Source organism: Natrix helvetica (genome assembly GCF_964273705.1).
Source record: "Natrix helvetica genome assembly, chromosome: 1".
In the NCBI taxonomy this organism is placed as follows: Eukaryota; Metazoa; Chordata; class Lepidosauria; order Squamata; family Natricidae; genus Natrix; species Natrix helvetica.
In genome coordinates this window covers 259023337-259044001 of record NC_138548.1, presented here as the reverse complement: position 1 = coordinate 259044001, position 20665 = coordinate 259023337, and the positions used below count along the sequence as shown (strand labels likewise).

The 20665-nt window shown below is 41.8% G+C and overlaps 1 long non-coding RNA gene across 1 annotated transcript in view; it reads left to right on the top strand.

Moving 5' to 3' along the window:
• Positions 1-20665, top strand: part of LOC309393003 — a 30948-nt gene that overhangs the window by 1041 nt on the left and 9242 nt on the right. The window lies entirely within an intron of this gene.

The following is a 20665-nucleotide window of genomic DNA, read 5'->3' as shown; positions in this document are numbered from 1 at the left end:
ACCTGTGGGTCGGGATCCCTTTGGGTGTCGAACAACCCTTTCACAGGGGTCGCCTAAGACCATCGGAAAACACATATTTTCGATGGTCTTAGGAACCGAGACACCAATTTTATGGTTGGGGGTCACCACAACATGAGGAACTGTATTAAAAGGTCGTGGCATTGGGAAGGTTGAGAACCACTGCATTATAGGGTCTGCTGTGAGCCACTCAATCATAGCAACATCATATCATTATTACAGTATCCCCCAAATAATATTTTAAAAAGCTTGTTTGGATATTTTTTCCTTTCAATTCAGCTTTGTAGTAATCGGTTGAACAAAGGGCGGGGGGAAACGGCTCTCTCAGAATCCAATTCATGGGCAGTTTTAGATGGTGTCTAACAATGTTTTTCTTAGATTTGATCAAATAGGTAGGAAAATATTTGCCATTGTGAAAATTTAGATTTCTTACACTGGTAACATGCATTTGTCGAACAGCATATCTGAGCAGGGGATGCGTGTTGTTCTATTGAAAGGTAAGGAATCTTGGTTTTTGTGAAGGCGGCATAAAAAGCTAGATGGAGGCTCCATTTCCACAAAAGGTTTCCCGGAGCAAGGATTGTGAAATCCTCAGGGTTATGAAGAGGGGAGAGTTATGAAAATTTGCTGCAGCATTTACCTAATAGTTCAAAAAGTTGCTCAGATTAAAGAAAGCACTTTAGAAAGCACTTCTTAACATGTGCAACCCTTTATATAGTCCAAGTTGTGCATGTGTCTTTATGGAATCCTTTGATAGTTTGGCAGAATCCTTAACAAAGACCTGCCTCCCCTCCAAATCTGGGATATAGGAAAATAAAACAGTGTTTATTGTGCATAGTACAGTATGAAGGAGAAAAGACCTATCATCCAGAGCCTTGCTTGGGGGTTGAGGTAGAGAGAGCAGAAAGCATTAGCCGGTAACAAACCTACCCAACCTGTTGCCCATTGGCAGGCAGTAATGAAGCAAGAGATTGGATATATGTCTTCTTCCACTGTAGTAGAACAGAAAAGCAGGCCTTAATTCTTTGGACACAGTCAAGCTAATTGCTCAACTGGGAAGCATACGTAAAGCTGGAAACCTCAATGCTTTCTGTTTCTTCTTCTTCTAGTTCCTAAGGGTCAGTGTAGATTACAGGAAGGAAGTCTAATGGGCATGGATCTGGGTAAAGCAGAGCACGAGAACAAACGGGAGAGGAAGTCCCTAGCATCAATTTCTCGCTGTGACACTGCTCAGAATTCAGGGAAGGATTGTAGGTACCAGCAAAGAATATAGTTTTTAAAGCAGCTGATGGCACAAGTGACTCTCACACATGACAGAAACACCTGGGTTCTTCTTTAAAGGACAAGTAAGTTTTGGTTTGGTTTAGGGGAGAATCTTCAAGTCAGTGTTGACTCCTGGCGACTGCATGGATAAGTCCCTGCATTTTTCAATGGCAAGATTTTGGAAGTGGTTTACCATTGCTTCTTTCCTAGGGCTAAGAGAGAATTATTGGTTCAAGACCACCCAGTTGGCTTCGTGCCTAAGGCAGGCCTAGAACTCACACTCTCCCAGTTTCTACCTGATGCCTTTACCACTACACTCAGCTGGCTCTCTAAAAATGTTTTACAGCTGAATTTCTTATCTAGGATAACAGCAAGACTGTTTCAAAGGGGGAAAGACAGGCAAAATGAGGGAGAAATAAAATACAAGCCATTTTTCCTCTAGTCATGATTATATTTGTCTTGCGGCAGCTATACTAGCATAATGATGGCTGAATTACTTTGAAAGATGCTGTGTTACTAATGAGAACATTAAATTTTGACTAAACAAAATTTCAGCTACAAAAACAAAAAGCTGTCCGTCTGTCTGCTTCACTCTCTTTGAGTCACTAGTGATTCCTAGTGATTACCTGGACAAGTCCTTGCAGTTTACTTAGCAGAATTTTGGAAGTGGCTTGCCATGGCCTGCTTCCTATGGTTGGGAGACAGTGACTATATAGTCTATGAGGGAAAAAGGCTCCTGCAATTGTATCTGGGTAGCAGAAATCCAGATGACCACAAGATGGCAACAAACAAATACTAAAAGCTGTAACCACTGGCTGCCATTTAGAAGCTGTGTATAACTTTTGCCAAATGTGATAGCCATCATCAAGGCCCTGCCGACTTCTTAGCACAAAGCAACTCTAATGCTGTCTAACCAACTGCAGTGATTGCTTGCAAACCCCAGGTTTCAGGAAAGATAAGATGATAGAGTAACATCCAGTAACCAGAAAGTCGAGGGTCTATTGGGCTATTGAATTGGAGTTCTTCCACCAACTGGGTAAATCAAATGAAGTGTAAATTTGCATGACATCAAATTAAATGAGGCCCACAATACTCTAGTTCACTGCCCTTGTGGTCATGCTTCACTCAGGGATATTGCTGTGCTGCAGACGAGTTGCCATCTTGTTGAAGACAATATCTTTCTTAAATGAATACAAATAAGCAAAGGAGGCCCGGCTGTGGGCAGCAGGAAGACCACACAGCCAGAAAGGAATTAAATTCTTCAATCCTTTGGCCAGGAAAACTGCATGGATTTCAGTGTATGTAATCACCAGGATCTGAGCCTGAGTTGAAGAGGATTTTACCATAATAATGCATGTAACAGAGCTATCCCAGTTCAGGTCTCATTTCAGCCATCAATTCAATACATGACCTTAAGGAAGCACTATTAGCCTCTCCTCTGCAATTCTTTGTGAATAACTGTGATTCACTTGAGTTAAACTTATATGGCTGCATAAAATGTCCACTTTTCTTTGCCCAGATTTCTCCTTGTTATGCTCATTTATTGGCTTTGGTTTCCTTGTTCCATTCAATTTAACTCTGTAGTTTTTGTCTCCAAATTTCTTTTTTCTCGATTTGTCCTGCTTTCTTGATCCATTCTTCTTAGGTAAGCCTTAGGCTTACTCCATTTATGTCCCCATATAGAAATTACCATGTCAGGCATCTTTTTAAACATTATTGCTTAATATGGACATTATGACTACCTTTTTGCATAAGGAAGTACAGCCCAGCGAACCCAGGAGGTCCTTCTCAGTAGACATGTCCTGGATAATCACCTTGAAAAATAAATTGGAAAATGTTCATCTGAAGAAAAGCTCTGGCGGCTCTTGGGATGAGTCACCGGCTCCTGGTAGCAGGGAGTCTTGCCTAAGAATAACCATTCCTCACGGCGGGGTGTAGCGAATTCCCAGCAATGCTGGCATAGGCTTTCCCTGACAAGAACCATTGCTTCAAGAGGCGCTCCAGTTTTCTTGAGTGAAGAAGCTCTTGGCTGTAGCAACCTTTGTGCAACCTTTGCGCAACATTTTCTCTTCCCACTTGGAGCTCTGCAGATGGCTGCCCTGCCCACTTTTTCATCAGAAGCTACAGTCCTTCATGGCCCCATTAGTGATAATGAAGCCATAAGTGCTGAGTGCTTTAATAACGAGATTGTGGTTAGCTGTGGAAGCCTCTAGGGTGAATTCCCAGCAGCAGCTATCCTCTTCCCTTCCTGTGAAGGAGGATGAAGCTGCTGCTTGTCCCAGATGTCGCTGACCCGTGTGCTTTCCTTCACCCGTCATAGCACTTCCCATATCCCAGAACCATATGCATTGCAGCTTGCTCTTTTACTTCACCTTTTCGGTCTCTTTTTCTCCAAGATTTCCGTGCTTTTGAAGACTTGCTTTCTATGTAACAATCCCAAAGCCTTGCTTTGTTCTGTTGGGCTAAGAGACAATGGCTGCTAATTATTATGGCTTTGCTCCAGCAACCTGATGCTTTTTAGGTGACACAACTTTTGTGTCTTCTTTACTGATAATAGGACATTGAGCTGTTATAAGAGCCCTGGTCCTCCCACTCTGGGAATTATCAGCACGGCTAATGTTTGAGAAATCCTGTTTAAACTGCCAGTAAGGGCAATTATGCACATGATGTGCAGAAGTATGTCAGTATGTGTCTGGTAACTATCATTTGTCTGAGAGATGTAGCTGTTTCCATTTCCGTAGGACCCTCTGGAAGCTTAAAAAGATGATTAAAGACTCAAGAGTGTTCTGTGATTCCTGGTTGGGGAAGTCAAGGTGATAGCCATAACCTCTAATTAATTTTGTGATTGCATAGCTGTAGCCATCATCTTGACTTTACTTATCCTTCCTACAGTAGAGAAGAAAATTGTGTCTTTCCAGTCCAAGGAAAAGGCTACTCTCTTACAAATAGTTTAGCCACAGGAAGATTCTGTGATGTTGGCACAGATTAATCCTGTCTTCTGGGAAAGAAGAAGATGCCTGAGAGATGAGGGGATTTTCGGTCAAGGATTCGCTTCCATCAGCCATCTTTCATACTTTACATTTATGGAACTGACATTGGATCAGCACCTTATAGTATTTTTTTTTTTAGAACAAAAAGCTTATTTCAGTTTGGGAGATGAAAGAAAGTGTTCCATATTCATACAAGTAGACTGCCAGCAGATAACATTTGTACCTATCTTAATACATAATTTTTACTGTGCCAATGCAATATTGAGCAATTGAGCCTCTTATAGTATCAGTACCTTTTAAGGCATTTCATTTGGACAAAAATACTTCACATATAAAAAATCATTATCTTTAACTTTTCCTTACTCTGTATTCTTTTTCTTTTTTTCTCTATATTAGTTAACTTTCCTCCTGTTTCCTCCTGTTTGCAACAATCATTCTCTTACAGATAGACCTTGCTTACCATCTGCTTTGTTCAGTGACTATTTGGATTTATGATGGGGCTGAAAAGGTAACTTTGTGATTAAGGAATATTTATGATCTTTGCTACATCTCAGTCAACATGCTTGCTATTACAGTCAGTACATCTTATCTTGTGCCTGACCCATTTTTTTCCTTCCTTGCAGATCAGAGAGATTGGAAGGGAGATTGAATTCAAGAGAGTAAGGAGGCTCACAATGGGGAATACACATTGAAAGGAATACAAGGGTGCCACCTTTTTACCTAGTGTAATTGGGGCTGGGAGCCATGAGTGCACTAGGCAAGCAGTATTCCCCATTGTGAGTCTGCTTTCTCTCTTATAGTTCCTTCTCCAATGTCTCAACTGTGTGACAGAGGAAAGAAAAAAGTGGATGGAGTGCGGGAGAAATCGCCTAAAGTGATTGCTTGTTTAGGCAATCTCTCATGAGCTTTCTTTTTTTTAACCTTCAGAATGGAAAGATTGAAGAGAAAGGGATTACAAGAAGATTAAGCAGGCACATGCAGTGGCTATTTGTCTAATGCACTTGAGGCTCCCAGTCCCAAGCACATTAAGACAAACAGCAAGCACCAATGCATTCCTTGCATGTATATTTCCTATTGTGTGTCTGCTTCATCATCATCATCATTCTAGCCATTGTCAATCCATGGCAGTATGAAGGCCTTTTCTGCATGTTTTCAACCAATACAGTCTTGAGCTTTCTTTTGCAAATTGGGCTTGCAATACTTGCTGATGTTGTCACTCCATCTTGTTTTAGGTCTCTTTTGTGGATGCTTTTTATCAAGTGGAATCCATTCTATGACTGCCTTAGTCCACCTGCCATCAGTTCTTCTTGCTATATGACCAGCCCATTTCCATTTCTTTTACTCTTTCATGAAAAGAGTATACATCTTGTATACTTTTGTTTGTTCTCTATGTGTACAACTTTGTGTGCCTGATTACTCTCTTGCAATCCCTTTCTCTCCAATGAATGTAAATGCAAACATTATTTCCCTTCTTGCTAATTATCTCAGTGCCAAGGTGAGCTTTCCCAAGGGTGGGAGAGTGGGGGAAAAGAAAGCTAAAGTAAAACTATAACACAGTCATGGTCACATGATTTTCCACTTAGCAATTGAGTTACCAATCCCAATTGCGGTCACTAAATGAGGGTTTCCTGCATATGTTTTCTCTTCATTCATAGTCTTTCATAATAGCATTCCAGTTAGCATTCCTTTTACTAGCTAGCTTCCATTAGTGTAACTAACACCACAGACTTCTGTAGCACTTTATAATATAATTCTTTCCCCTCTATTTCAAGCACCTACCATATCATCTTTTCTTACGTCCGTATTCCATTTATTCTGATGGAAAATTATATTGTTTTCTACAAAGTTTTCTCATAGTTTCTTTTTTTTTTACTTCTTTCCTATCCTTCCTAGTCCATTCTTCAAGTACCTCCTTTTGATATCATCTCTCCCACATTTAGAATCTCTCATTAATTATTTCAGACTTCCACCATAAACAGTCAAATCAGTATGCTTTTAAATTAATTCCTTTGCCCTGTGTATGTATAAACAGACTTATGCTTAAGCCACAGACTCAAAACATGCAGATCTTTAAGCAGATACTCACCAGAAGCCACCATTCATATTCAATCTTGGGTTCCCAAATGCTCTAATTACATTTTGTGTTATTGTCTCATTCTCATCCATCCTTTCATGTCACCTAACAAAAAGACTTCTGTGTTCACATTCACTGAGTGTCATGAGAGTTTTCTTCAAAACTTAATTCCTCATTCCTTCCTTATTGCAGTTGAATTTTTACTTTCATATGCACCTACAATAATTTGGATGGCACAAATTCATGGTACACATTCTATCCCTTTTGTTAAAAAACACCCAAACCTATGCCATCATCTTCATGCATCTTTTCGTCAACCCCTTTCCATAATAGCAAACCATCTGTAGGAGAAAAAGAGGCATAGTCTGGGGAGGGGAGGGGGGAGTCAAGAGAGGATTCAGCCTAGAATTGCTATGTGTCCACAAATGCTCCAAGTCCTGCCCCCTTTGAAGTCTGTTGACTTTTATCTAGTGCCAATTTAATGCTGACCATTAGTTAATTAATTCTTGTGAATAGGCTTAACTGGAACTTAACATATTGTCCTGATTCTTTGCAGCTGATTCAATCTTGCTTCAGATCTATTATAGCCTTCCTCTTAGCTTCATAAATATATAACTTATTTTTCATTTTCCATTTCATTAGTTTATTCATGTTCTTTATTATATACTTCTATTCCAAGTTGAACATGACATGTTCAGTACTAGATTCACTCATGAATACTGGTATCCATCACACATCATAGCTTTGCTTAACTTATGCTAAAAAAAAACTACTGCTTTTTAGGAAGAGAATAACAGAATAAAGTAATTTACCAGCCCTAATTGCACTCATGATGTATTTCCTGCTAGCAGTAAGTATACAATAAGGGTCAATTTTGGTTGGTATGCCACAAGTACAATCGAAGTACAGTTTTATGCCAAGCATGTTCATTGCTCCAGCTAGGATCATTAATCTAAAATCCACATTGCAAGCCAAAATGTAAGCCATACTAATTACTATCTGAAATCATAGTCTGGTTTTTCTGCAGATTATATACATCTTATCACTTATATCTTATCAACTGGGAGATGCATGCTGCACCCATGCAAACTAGTTGCTGTTATAGATATACAATGGCTTAAAACCTTGTAAAAAAACTGCTCTAGAAGGACTGTGATCAAGTGAATTTTACAATCAATAATGCATATGACCAGAATAAGCTAGTACTGTATACTTCTCCTGTCTTTGCATAATGATAATTCCATCAACAATAAATGATGTCATTCTTTCGTTAGAAGTTAGTTAGAAGAAAATATATAGATTCAGGACCTGGAGAGGACACTTCAGAAAGGAGCATTGGTTGCTAATCTGAATGGGTGTGCTGCTTAGATTTTCTGTGAATGCTTTCTTTCTATGTGCTGCAATGCCAAATTTCATCAACTTTTGTTCCTTTTTAATTCTGAGAAGATGAAGTAACATCCACTTCCTTACTTTCCTCTTAAATTGCTGTGTAGAGGGAAGGACAAAGGAAAAGACCATCCTCTTTCAGATTTCTCTTGCTAAAGAAGCTTCCCTAATGAACACCTAGTTGGGAAAAAAATATGGGCCTTTATAGCTTTGTCTAATTTGGAGTGATGAAATATGCCCCTACCTGTAAAAACGAGAGAAAAGCAGCTGAATGAAATATAGCCAACAAGGGAGTATGAAACCTAATACTTGCTGAGAAGAAGCGATGTACTACTGATGTTTCTTGAAATACCGCTGGTACTAACTGAGCATCATTTAATGTCATGGGATAGCACTTTGCATCTGGCAAATAGTCACAAGCTGGTTAATGAAACAAAAGAAAACAAAAGTAGAAGTGAATATTTAGAGCAGTAATAGTGAAACTATGACAAATGTATCAAAGGTGATATGTCACAAAGTTGTGGGGGACATGCCAGCATTCACCACACCCCAAAATTGTTCTCAAAAACGCATGATTTGGGGGGACTGTGTGAGAATGGGATCCTTATGTGGTTTCCAGAACCTCCAAAAAACGTGCAAAAATAGGGCATATTTTCTTGTCATTGTCAGAGGCTACAGAGACTGCAGAAGTGCAAGTCCCAATGCTGCTGTTCAGTGTGGCCTAGATTGGGGGTGGGGTGGGGAGGGGAGATATAGATTTATTTTCTCTTTTGCTTGAAGAGGAGTGTGACATGCCAGCCAAGTTAGGTTTTTTTCAGACCGCTGGAAGCTGAAGATTCCAGCAGAACCTGAGGAGGGTTTTTTTGAGAAACTAATTTGGGCCAGAAAAATACCAGCCTAGTTCTCCCTCCTCCTCTGCTGAGGCCCCTCTTGTTTTATCTCATGGTCTTCCAGTTCCAAACCCAGACAAAATACGCCCACACTTAACAGCAACTTGCTTCACAGAAAAGGTCTGTTTGTGCTATTAATAAAAAATAATAATATATTCAGACGCAAACAGCAAAATATAGGCTTAGCTCTTAAGATAGACCTCTATTACCACACACTCAAGGTGGAGAGCTATGAAGGAACCTTATTTGCATACTTTGCTTGCAACCAAAATAATAAATATTGCTTCATCAATCAGGGGAACAATGTAATGTTGCTACGGTTTAATCCTTCCTCTCATAACCACTTGCAACATGTAAGATTTACAGACAAATGTTCCGCCTGTGTCCACTTACGTAATTAAATTGTAGCTTTGGGGTACAAGAAAAAAAATAACACTCCCTCTCTTTTCTCCCTGTTTAGAACATTTCCATGCTAGATTCTCCTAAAGAATTATTTGCTTCCTGCGTTCGGATAAAGCACTGCTTGCTCAAAAGCTCTTCTTACGATTTAAAATATAGGTGCAGTAATCTTTCTTCAGTATTCCTTAGAGAAAAGCTGAATTCTCTACATATCAAGAATAAGTAAACTAGAACATGGCCAACCAAAGTGAGGAAAGCACAGTTGCCTAACCCCTTTTTTAAAAAAAGGGAAAAAAATCGCATTCAGTTCTTCAGTTTTTGTCACTTATTCAGTACTGGAGGGCACAGTTGTCAAATTGTCATCTACTTTATGATCTAAGGTGGCATGATGACATGGACATTCTATAGCAGGGGTGGTGAACAAGTTCGACAAAAAGAGCCAAAATTTTAAACTGTGAGAGTCAGAGAGCCACACCACGCAGTGACCTGCCAAAACAGACAAACACACACAAAAGCATATAATTTTAACAATAATATATTAAACACATAATATAACATGCTCAGTCAGGTGTTTTTTGTTATCTTGTTGGAGTGATGGGATGATAATCTCAGTGGGATTTCTGGCATCTTTTGTTTTCAGTAATCTTCTGCAAATCAGGTTTGTATTCAGTTGTAGCCACTCGGAGCAGTTCCTTTACATGAGTGTCAGTCAGAATGGACCGGTCTGCATGTAGATCTGACTCAATCACATTATTTATGTCTGCTATTCTGGTTTCAACTGTGTGCCGTGACAGCTGGAGATCATTAATGGAATCTTTGAGTTTTTTATTGTCTGGAGCCAAGGTTTCAATTACATCCGCAAAACACTGTTTTAGAAACTCCCCCTCATTGTATGGTTTTTAGCACTGGCAATGTTCCACGCCACTTTATAGGATGCAAGGGGCACAGTTTCTCCATGCTTGGTTAATTGCTGAAACATTTGAGACTGTCTTTTTACCTGGCTTTTCAAGGTGCTCAATTTTTGCTTGTGTAGTTCAGTACCTTTGGGTAATTCCTTGTCAATATTAGCATGGAGAGTGCTAAAATGACACTGAAGATTTGAAGCCTTGAAATGTGATATCATAGTATTGCATATTAAACACAGCGCTTTCCTATTCCGTTCAATAAAGAAGAAAGCATCTTCCCATTCTTCCAAAAATGTCCTGTGTTCATCTTCATATTTTCGTTTAACTTTGCATTTTGCCATTTTGAGTGAGGGTAAAAATCCTGCAGTGATGGTGAGGGTGTGCTGCGTCCTCCACACTAAGAACTAACGGCAAGATGTGACACAAGATGTGACACACGGGCAGTGGTGGGTTCCTGCCGGATCGCGCCGGATCGCGCGCTCCCTTTCGGCGCTAAACCCGGAAGTACGGTCTTGCCCCGCCCCTGGCGACGTGACGACGCTTGCCTGTGCTCCAAAAGCTCAGCTGGGAACGGAGACGTTTCCTCAGCGGAGCGGAGCGCCTGAAAGGGACGCAGGCTCAGCCTGCCAGGCTGCCACCACTCCACTGAAGACATTGCTGAGCAGAGAAACGTCTCCGTTTGGCAAAGAGCCACAGTATACAAAATAATGATAAGAGGCAAAGAGCCGCATTCATTTTGGCCGGGAGCCGCATGCGGCTCGAGAGCCGCATGTTCGCCACCCCTGTTCTATAGGCTAATTTCTTGATGTTTCATTCTTATTCAGTCTTTGCTGTATTACACATTCTTTCACACATACATTTCATTCCTGCCCTATTGAACACTTTGTCACCAGTCCTAAACCTTTAAAGTTGCTGAGCAGATGCAGTGACCTCTGTTTCTAGCAGTAAAGCAGTGTGTGGAAGAGAAATGCAAGACAGTCTGTTTGCCACAGGCAGGCTATTCGCAATCTGCTCCCAACCGTTTTTTTTTCCTGAGGAGAGCCAGTGGGCCCAACTAAGAAAGAAATGCCTGGACTGAAGAGAATACAAAAACTTCACACTTTTTCCTCTTTGATTCTTTTTATTGCTGGAGATGGAACCTTTCCCTTATTTTTCTACAAAACACAGAATCAATGAAGTGTCTGAATGCATCTCTTTTTTTGACTTCTTGTCTAACACAGATCCATTAAAAGTGACATCTGCCATCAGAAGGAATGGCTCAGATTATGAGATGTTTGAGCATTTTAAGGTATTACTGTGAGGGATAGATGCTCTCTATTAAATATAAGCCTATGGGCTGAAATAAACAACGAACTCTTCTGCATTCATAAACAATGAGTTATGAAGAAACACTCAGATCATGATTCATAAAACAACACTCAATGACTGATATTTAACCTTTTAACAACTATTTGCTATGCATGGTATCACTCACACATTTTTGTATATTTTCTTTCTTCCCACTCTAGCAACTCAAGCCTTTGGATTTATATGAATTCTTGCTACACTAATTCTTAATTTTGTGTAAATAAAGAATAGCATAGTGAAAGATTTAATGGAGCACCTGAAAAATAAAAGAATGGGGGTAACTAGAAAATTTGCTTCATCTTCTCCAATAACAGTCCATGTTTGACAGAAACCAGAACAGAACGTATCTTTTTTATTTTGGCAGCAGTTTGTGATATTTGTGTCTTAGCGGTCAGATATTTTATACATCTGTCTAGGATGGCCAGGACAGATTATAGGAGGCAGATTGCAAATTGGGGGTTCTAAATTCTAATCCTGCTTGTGTCTATTTGTGCCACATTGCATTGACAATACTGCAGTTCCTTTCTTCAGCATACATGATCCAGCCTTCTGCAATTAAATGCCTTTAATATGTGTTCGAACTGCACACTATGCTGGCTGAAAATTGTGTTAGTTCTGGTTCCAACACATCTAGAATATGCCAGGTTGGTAGGAAGTTTACCTACAAAAACTGATCCAGCGATGGCGAGCCTATAACACACATGTCAAAGGTGACATGCCACACCTTTGTTTGGGTTCCAAGTTCACCAACAACAACTATTCTTCAACTCTTGTGTGATCTTTGGAGGCTGCAGTGAGCAGGCCACAATGGAATGTGCTCTTTCGCAGGCTCTAAGGCCTCTGAAAGTCATGAAAAAAATGGTACATGCTTTGACCCAGCGTTTGCAGGTTTACAGAAGAGCATTCTCTGAAGCTACTTAAGAACAAAGGCCTCATGTGACCTGGAGTAGCCTCATGTAGGCTGTAGGGGCCTGTCAACAGAAAGATCTGCACCACCAGATCTGCAATGTGTGGCAGATCCTGGGGAGGGTTGGGCTGGGAGGGGGCAATCTTGGGTTCCCCAAGGCTCGTGCCTTTTGAAGGCAGTGGTGGCGTTATGGCTGGAGTTGGAGTAGAGTCAAAACTACTAGGCTGCAGACTCTACTTCAGGCCCAATTTCAGTGCGGCCACCAAGTGCCTCTGTTGAAGATGGCCTAGAGCAGTGGTGGCTAACCTTTTCCGGACTGAGTGCCCAAAGCATATGTGCGCCCGAACCCTCAAAATGCAATGCGTCCACCCGCCCAGCGCATGCACCCACCCCACATGCATGCACACACCCTGCCCCCTGCGCATGTGCGGCAGAGACCCAAAGACCAGCTGGCCGGTGGGAGGCACACATGCATGCCTAGCGAAGCTGAACTGGGGCGATGGCTCGCGTGCCGTCAGAGGGGGTGCTGTGTGCCACTTCTCGCATAGGTTCTTCATCGCAGGCCTAGAGAGAGATTGGGGGAGGGCGAGGGCGTTAGAGAATTGTTTGTTTTTTGTTCAGGGAAGAGATGACATGCCAACAGAGTCAGGTTTGGCATTTTCTGAACTGTTGACATGCGGCGCCTCAAAGATTTGCCGTCTCTCTTCTACGTAATTCATTGCATGGTAGCACTTTCAGTGCTGATACTTCTTTTTTTTTTGAAGGTCAGTAGCAATACTAATCTTCAACACTTTTAATACTCCACTGCTCATCTCAGTGTCAATGCTGAACCGCAGGTAGCGATATAAATCTGGAGCCAAGTGAGGAGATGGCCTTGAACTAAAATAAAAGGAAAACCTAGCAGCAGGATCAAAGTTATGCCTCAAACATACCCAAGAATAGAAGAACACAGCTAAATTAAGGAGGTCCTTAATTATGAAAATGTTGTTTTCATTCTAGAGCAGTATTTCTTACCCTTAACAATTAGAAAACACGTGGACTTCAATTCCTAGAATTCTCCCCCAGCATACTGGCCAGGGAATTCTGGGGCTTGAAGTCCATACGTGTTCAGGTTGCTAAGGATGAGAAACAAAATTCCTATTATTAATATATTAATTTATTTCTTTTGTTTATTAATTCTCCACCAAACCGCTAACAGATGGAATGTTCTCTTTGGTTTCCATTGAGCCCCTATGGAGCAATACTGTTGAGAAAAAAATCTGGGGCTGGTGCATTGCAACAGGAGAATTATGCAAGCATTTTCTCTGGTGATCTTGTTATCTTTATGGGATGCTAAAGATGACAAAATATAATCCTTCATCTTAGGAACAGAAAGTTTTAAAACCTTGCTAGAAATAGGACCCAGAGAAACCAGAGGATCCAACCCAGAGATGGAGTATGTACCACTGTAGACAGCCTATAATACATCCCAGTTTTGTAACAGGATTTTTCTGCTTTAACTTTTGCTTGCCACCCAGAGTTCCATTGGTACATGTAAAGCTATGTCCATTTGTAAAATAAATGAATAAAAATCAAGGGGGGACCTAAGGACCTAAGTTCATTACTTAAGGTATTTGTGGAAATTCCTTTCCATGGCCACGGTCATACTGCTGTCTGGATTATATGTCATTTTCTGGAATCAATAAAATCCATGTAGGTCATTTCCCCACTACGGTAGTGCTTATAACATCTTGCAGAGTCACCCAATCGTTGTTTTGCCAAAATAACTGTGGATGACGGTATTAGACCCTCCTAAATCACTTGGAAATGGCGTTAGAGGAGAGAGCCCTAGAATTTCATGAATATGGACAAGTGAGAGGCATAGCTGGCCAGAAGGAAATAAGAGAAGTTGAATCAAACGTCAGAGCAGTGACAGTGTTTAGGTAAGTTCACTAGAAGCATGAAGTGTCAGCCTCAATTGTCGGACGTAGCGATATATTTATGGTGAATGGATTTCTGTTGCATCAAATCTAGTTGTGAACTTGTTATTGGAATAATGTATAAATAAAGCAAATATAACTGTAAAAATTTCTGGTATCTTTTCACTGTAACAATTTCTTAAGGTATAACTGCATTATTTCCCCAAGAGCAAATCAATGCTGGTGATAGGATTTACAGGCTTGAAGTATGCATAAAGAGACAATAATCTCTCTCTCTCTCTCTCTCTCTCCCCTCCCTCCCTCTCTCTCTCTCTCATACACACACACTTCAAAATTATATATGTATGTCTGTATGTATGTATGTGTATATATATATATATATATTTATTTATTTATTTATTTATTATTTATTTATTTATTTATTTATTTATTTATTTATTTATTATTTATTTATTATTTATTTATTTATTTATTTATTTATTTATTTATTTATTTATTTATTTGCACAAGACTGTTTGGTGCATATTATGTGAGAGTGGACCCATATTAGAAAGATGTGGAAGCTTAAACATAGTGATCCTTAGTTTTGGTTACAGGCAGGATAACTCTTTGAAGGATTAATGCAATGTTTCATAATCCATACCTCTTTGCCACCTGTTCCCCCCTCTCAAAATTTGAGATGGTCAAATTGTACTTTTTAATCTGAAAAATAGGAAAAATTAATTAATGAGTGGGTACAATCAGTTCTACTAAATTTGGCCGGGCATCCCCTACCACTTTGTCCTGGCCATGCCCACAAGTTACTGTGTATGTCAAGTGCAGGAAATCAAGAGTCCGGGCTGTTCAAATGAATATAGGTTATATGCTAATGCCCTCTGCAAGAATCAGAACTACTAACCATCAAAGCAAATGGGCTGTAGATAAGAGTCAATGATGGAATTCATGGTGGACTGAATTTAGATCTCTTGTGGGTGTGAAGGAACTTGAGACTGAGGATGCATTTGACCCCTCCCTCAGGCTCAGCCTGGTCACCTCCTACATCGTGCCTCCCAGTATACCCATAAAAGGTCAAGTGTTGCCTTTGCCCCCCGAAAGCTGTGTATCCCAAGCCTAAACCACAGAGAAGAGAAAAGAAAAGCAGTTTTTATTTTGTTGATAGCCTCATTCCTGACAAGATGAAATGTAAAATATTTGGAAAAAGATCAAATAAGAGAGGGAGCATTCAGGAAATTATTCTGGGTTCCAAAATACTGTGACAATATCAGGGATGGGGTGGGTGGGTGGGAAATCACCAGGGTAAAATCTTGCTGTGTCCTGTTGCAAGTCAGTAGCCAGCATCCAAACAAGATTGCTTAGTCTTAGTGTGACCAACGGAGAGCATAGGTACTGGCAGTGGTGGGTTTCAAAAATTTTTGGAACCTACTCTGAGGGTGTGGCCTCCTTTCTGGGAGTGGCTTGCCGGCCATGTGACTGGGTGGGAGTGGCTTGCCGGCCATGTGACCGGGTGGGAGTGGCTTGCCGGCCAAGTTCAGAGAACACCAAAGGACCCCACAGTCCTCTCCCTCCTTATCTTTTTCCTTTTTGTCCTTCGACTTCTCCTCCTCCTTTCCCCACAACCCCACTCCCTTCTAGCAGTGATGATGTTACCTAGTTTGGTAATGAAATGTCTGTAAGAATACCACCAAGCTCAGAAAGCAGCAAGGATCCCACTATCCCCCACCTCCTCTTTCTCCGTTTCATTCTCCTTTTTGTCCTTTCAACTCCTTCCCCCCACAACCCCACTCCCTTCTAGCACTGATGATGTTACCTAGTTTGGTAATGAAATGTCTGTAAGAAAACCACCAAGCTCAGAAAGCAGCAAGGATCCCACTATCCCCCACCTCCTCTTTCTCCCTTTCATTCTCCTTTTTGTCCTTTCAACTCCTTCCCCCCACAACCCCACTCCTTTCTAGCACTGATGATGTTACCTAGTTTGGTAATGAAATGTCTGTAAGAAAACCACCAAGCTCAGAAAGCAGCAGGAATCCCCTATCCCCCACCTCCTCTTTCTCCCTTTCTTTCTCCTTTTTGTCCTTTCTCCTCCTTCCCCCCCCCCCTCTAGCACTTCACCAGCTCAGGCGCGACCGGAGAAGTTTCTCTTCTCAGAAATGTCTTCAGTGGAGCGGTGGCAGCCTGGCAGGCTGAGCCTGCGTCCCTTTCAGGAGCTCCACTGAGGAAACTTCTCCGGTCGCGCCCGAGCTGGTGGAGCGCCGGCAAGCACCGTCCCGTCGCCAGGGTGACAGTGAGTGAGGTGAATCGTGTGGTTGCTCAGATCACACGGGCGCAGCCCGAGAAGACATTTCTGAGAAGAGAAACTTCTCCGGTCGGGCTGCACCCATGTGATCTGAGCAACCACGCGATTCACCTCACTCACTGTCTCCCTGGCGACGGGATGGTGCTTGCCGGCGCTCCACCAGCTTCGGCGCGACTGGAGAAGTTTCTCTTCTCAGAAATGTCTTCAGTGGAGCGGTGGCAGCCTGCGTCCCTTTCAGGAGCTCCACTGATGAAACTTCTCTAGTCGCGCCCAAGCTGGTGGAGCGCAGGCAAGCGCCGTCCCGTTGCCAGGGAGATAGTGAGTGAGGTGAATCATGTGGTTGCTCACATCACACGGGCGCAGCCCGAGAAGACATTTCTGAGAAGAGAAACTTCTCCGGTCAGGCTGCGCCCGTGTCATCTGAGCAACCGCGCGATTCACCTCACTCACTGTCTCCCTGGCGACAGGACGGCGCTTGCCGACGCTCCACCAGCTCGGGCGTGATCGGAGAAGTTTCCTCAGTGGAGCTCCTGAAAGGGACGCAGGCTCAGCCTGCCAGGCTGCCACCGCTCCACTGAAGACATTTCTGAGAAGAGAAACTTCTCCGGTCGCGCCCAAGCTGGTGGAGCGCAGGCAAGCACCGTCCTGTCGCCAGGGAGACAGTGAGTGAGGTGAATCGCGTGGTTGCTCAGATCACAGCCCGACTGGAGAAATTTCTCAGAAATGTCTTCTCGGGCTGCGCCCGTGTGATCTGAGCAACCACGCGATTCACCTCACTCACTATCTCCCTGGCGACGGGACAGCACTTGCCTGCGCTCCACCAGCTCGGGCGCGACTGGAGAAGTTTCATCAGTGGATGAAAGGGACGCAGGCTGCCACTGCTCCATGAAGACATTTCTGAGAAGAGAAACTTCTCCGGTCGCGCCCAAGCTGGTGGAGCGCAGGCAAGCGCCGTCCCGTGACAGGGGCGGGGCAGGAGCTTACTTCTGGGTTCATTGACCAACCGGATCGTGCGATCCGGTGCGAACCGGCAGAAACCCACCACTGGGTACTGGGATGAGAGAAGGTGAAATGGGATCCAGACAAGGTTATCAAGAATAGAAAAGAGATTTTTTTGGCAGGCTTTCATAGAGAGGCCTTCTGGTCATTTTCCTTGGGTGGTACTTGAATCCCAGCCAACCCTGAAACAAAATGATTCTATAATTTACTTTATGCCAAGAGCACCAGCTATAAACGTATTCCCATGGCCGTTAGTGCAAGGCTTAGTTGTTTGTGCCATGGGCACTTTAATTCTGACAATATATCAACACTACGCTGGAGGGGATCTCAGCCTCATTATAATCTATCCTGTTACGGGACAGAAGAAGGAAAGGAACCTTTTATTGAAGAAAAATATTTTTCTGCCTTTGACACAGCACTTCCTCATCTACCCCGCACAATATAGCTTTTGTGTAACCGTTAGAAATGTTTACATTACCGATCTCCACTCAATCTAGAAGTGCTACAGTCTCCTGCAATACCAGCTAGCTGGAAAAGAACAGTTTTCTTTTGCAAGATTTGGTGGCATGAACCTTGGATTGGGAAATACCACAGTACTTTGCTATTTCCACACATCTCCGTTGTTTCTATCTATTAATGTAATAACAAGAGAAAGGGCTCTCTTAGCTGCTGTTGCTTTGCTGACAACATGAGGCCAGCTTTATCAGCTTGGGAATATTTACTTAACAGTTATTGATATCCTAAGGATCGTTTGACATTTAAGATTGATAATCAGCAACTGTTGCCTCAACTCTTTAAAATTATTGCTCCTGTGATGTTTAATAATTGACAATGTTAGCATAGCAAATCTTATTTATTAAAACTAGAAAAAAACAAAGGATTAATTATATTTAATTATTAAGATAAGAATGTGAGAAATTCAGAAAGTGGGAAAAAGGGAGCAACATGGGAGGAATAGAGAGATAAACCTGGATCTTTATTGGAAATCTGCAGCACTATCTATGGTGGTTGGGAAAGATTGTTCCATCCATTGCATTCCAAAGTCACGTTCAGACTGCACTAGTACTCAGTGTTACAGTCTTTAACTATCTGTTTTAGAGTACAGTTTTGACCTGTAGAGTCGGCTTTCAAAGATTTGCAAGTTGCTGCTTGCTTACGTCATTGTGTCTTCCTTTCAAGATTATTGGACTATACTCTGAATTTCTGGGGATGTTTCTGTATGGTTGCGCCCATTTTGTAAAAAGAGATAGGAAATGCAGAGTTCTCCTGCTATAAATTTAAACAGACACCAGCCCTGTGTCAAGGAAAATATATCCTGTTGTGGATATATTTTTCTATGGGGCAATGGTACACTTGGGGGGAAAAATCCTGAACAGCCAGTCAATCTTCAGTTTGCCTTTCACATGTAAGCAATATGCCACTGTAGCCTCTTGTGTACAGGTAATAAAGGACACTTGTGGGATCAGCACAATAATCTGCAGGTTTGGTTTTACTTGTGTAAAGAGTTGCACATGCAGAAATAAGTACAGGTTGGCACATATATTGAGCTTCAGGCAGTTTTGCTCTGCACATAAAGTATATTGGCTACAAAGTCTGCCCTTCCAAAGTACAGGTAAGTATTGATTTATGGCCACAATTGGCATCAAAACATCTTTTACTAAGTATTGTGAAGGACATTAAGTGAGACACAACTGACTTTACAATACTTTTGTCATGGTCATTAGGCAAATCATTGCGGCTGTTAAGCGAATCATACAGTCGTTAAGCAAATCTGCTTCCTCACTGGCTTTGCTTGTTGGAAGCCCCCTGGGGAGGTCACAAATGGCCATCACATGACCTTTGGATGCTTCAACCCTCATGAATACATGCACTGAATGAAGCCACTGCAATGTCATAAAAACAAGGACTAGTCATAAGTTACTTTTTTTCAGCAGCATCATAGCTTTGAATGATCATTAAACCATTATAAGGTATAAATCAAGGGCTGCCTGTAGCTGTTCAAATCATGACCAGGAATAGATATGGATCTCCACTTGAGATAATAAAAATGCATATTCGTAGAAAAGTATCAAACATAGCAATGTGTAGATGAGGCCCAGTGCTGTTTGACATGTCCTTCAGATAGGCTTAGACATATGAATAGTCCCTCCTCCTCAGACTCCACAGCCCATCTTTCATAGTGTTATTCATTTGGTTTCTCACTCTCTGTGGGTATAGAAAGATGGATTCACTCATTCATAAATCAACAGCATTAAAAATGCATAATACTCAACAGGAGAAATCTTTGCACAGGCTTTTAGTTCCTCATAAAAGATCATCCACAGCATCATAGGAAATAGTATAGACAGTAAGGTATCCTTCTACTGCCTGGCTTTGTCCATACTGACAATGTGGTGTTTCCCCTACAGAGCCAAAGAATTAACACGTTGTTGATGATTTCACCTACTATGTAGACAGCTTTATAAAGAAGAGGTCTGCTGGAAAAGTTAAACAACACATGGCTTTTTAGATAGGCATCTTCATCTCACCTGAGGGAGATAGCTGAATAAGTGACATTGATCACGAAGGTTTCCTAGAACTGGCCTTTATAGAAGCATAATGTATAAGCTTACAAGTTCTTCAGAACCCTTCAACAGATTAAGATGGCTAAGTGTATGTGAACACACAGAAAATGTGAATATTCTGTATGTGGCTGCTGTTGACACCATGGAAGCTTTCAGATGTCCATTTAAGATGAAAAGTGAGAATATGAAAAGCTCACATTACTATAGGGATGGAGAAATTATGGCTCAAGGGTATATCTACCCTCCAGCTTGGCCTAGTTGAGTTTTAAATGAAGCCTTTTCAATGCTTTGCCCATTCCTTAAAATTTTTTTGTCCTCACAACCATCCTTCATGGCTGCCAATCAGTATCTTCCCACATGAACAGCATAAAACACAGCAAAATCCCCTTTGTTCTTATCTTTGGGTTGATTACCATTTATGTAAACATTTTAGGTTGGCAGAATTGAAGGCAGCCACAACTTCCCTTCACACCTAGCTGTGAGTAATAATTCCCAATGTGTTCCAGAGTACTGTAAAGGTATATAGCCGTGATGGCGAACCTATGGCACGCGTGCCACAAGTGGCACGCAGAGCCATTTGTCAGGGCATGCGCGCGCTGGCCAGCTGAGTTCACCTTTTTAAAAGCTATTTTTCGCCTTCCCCAGGCTCCAGAGGCTTTATTAGGAGCCTGGGGAGGGCGAAAAGAGCCTCCCCCGCCCGCCCAGAGGCTT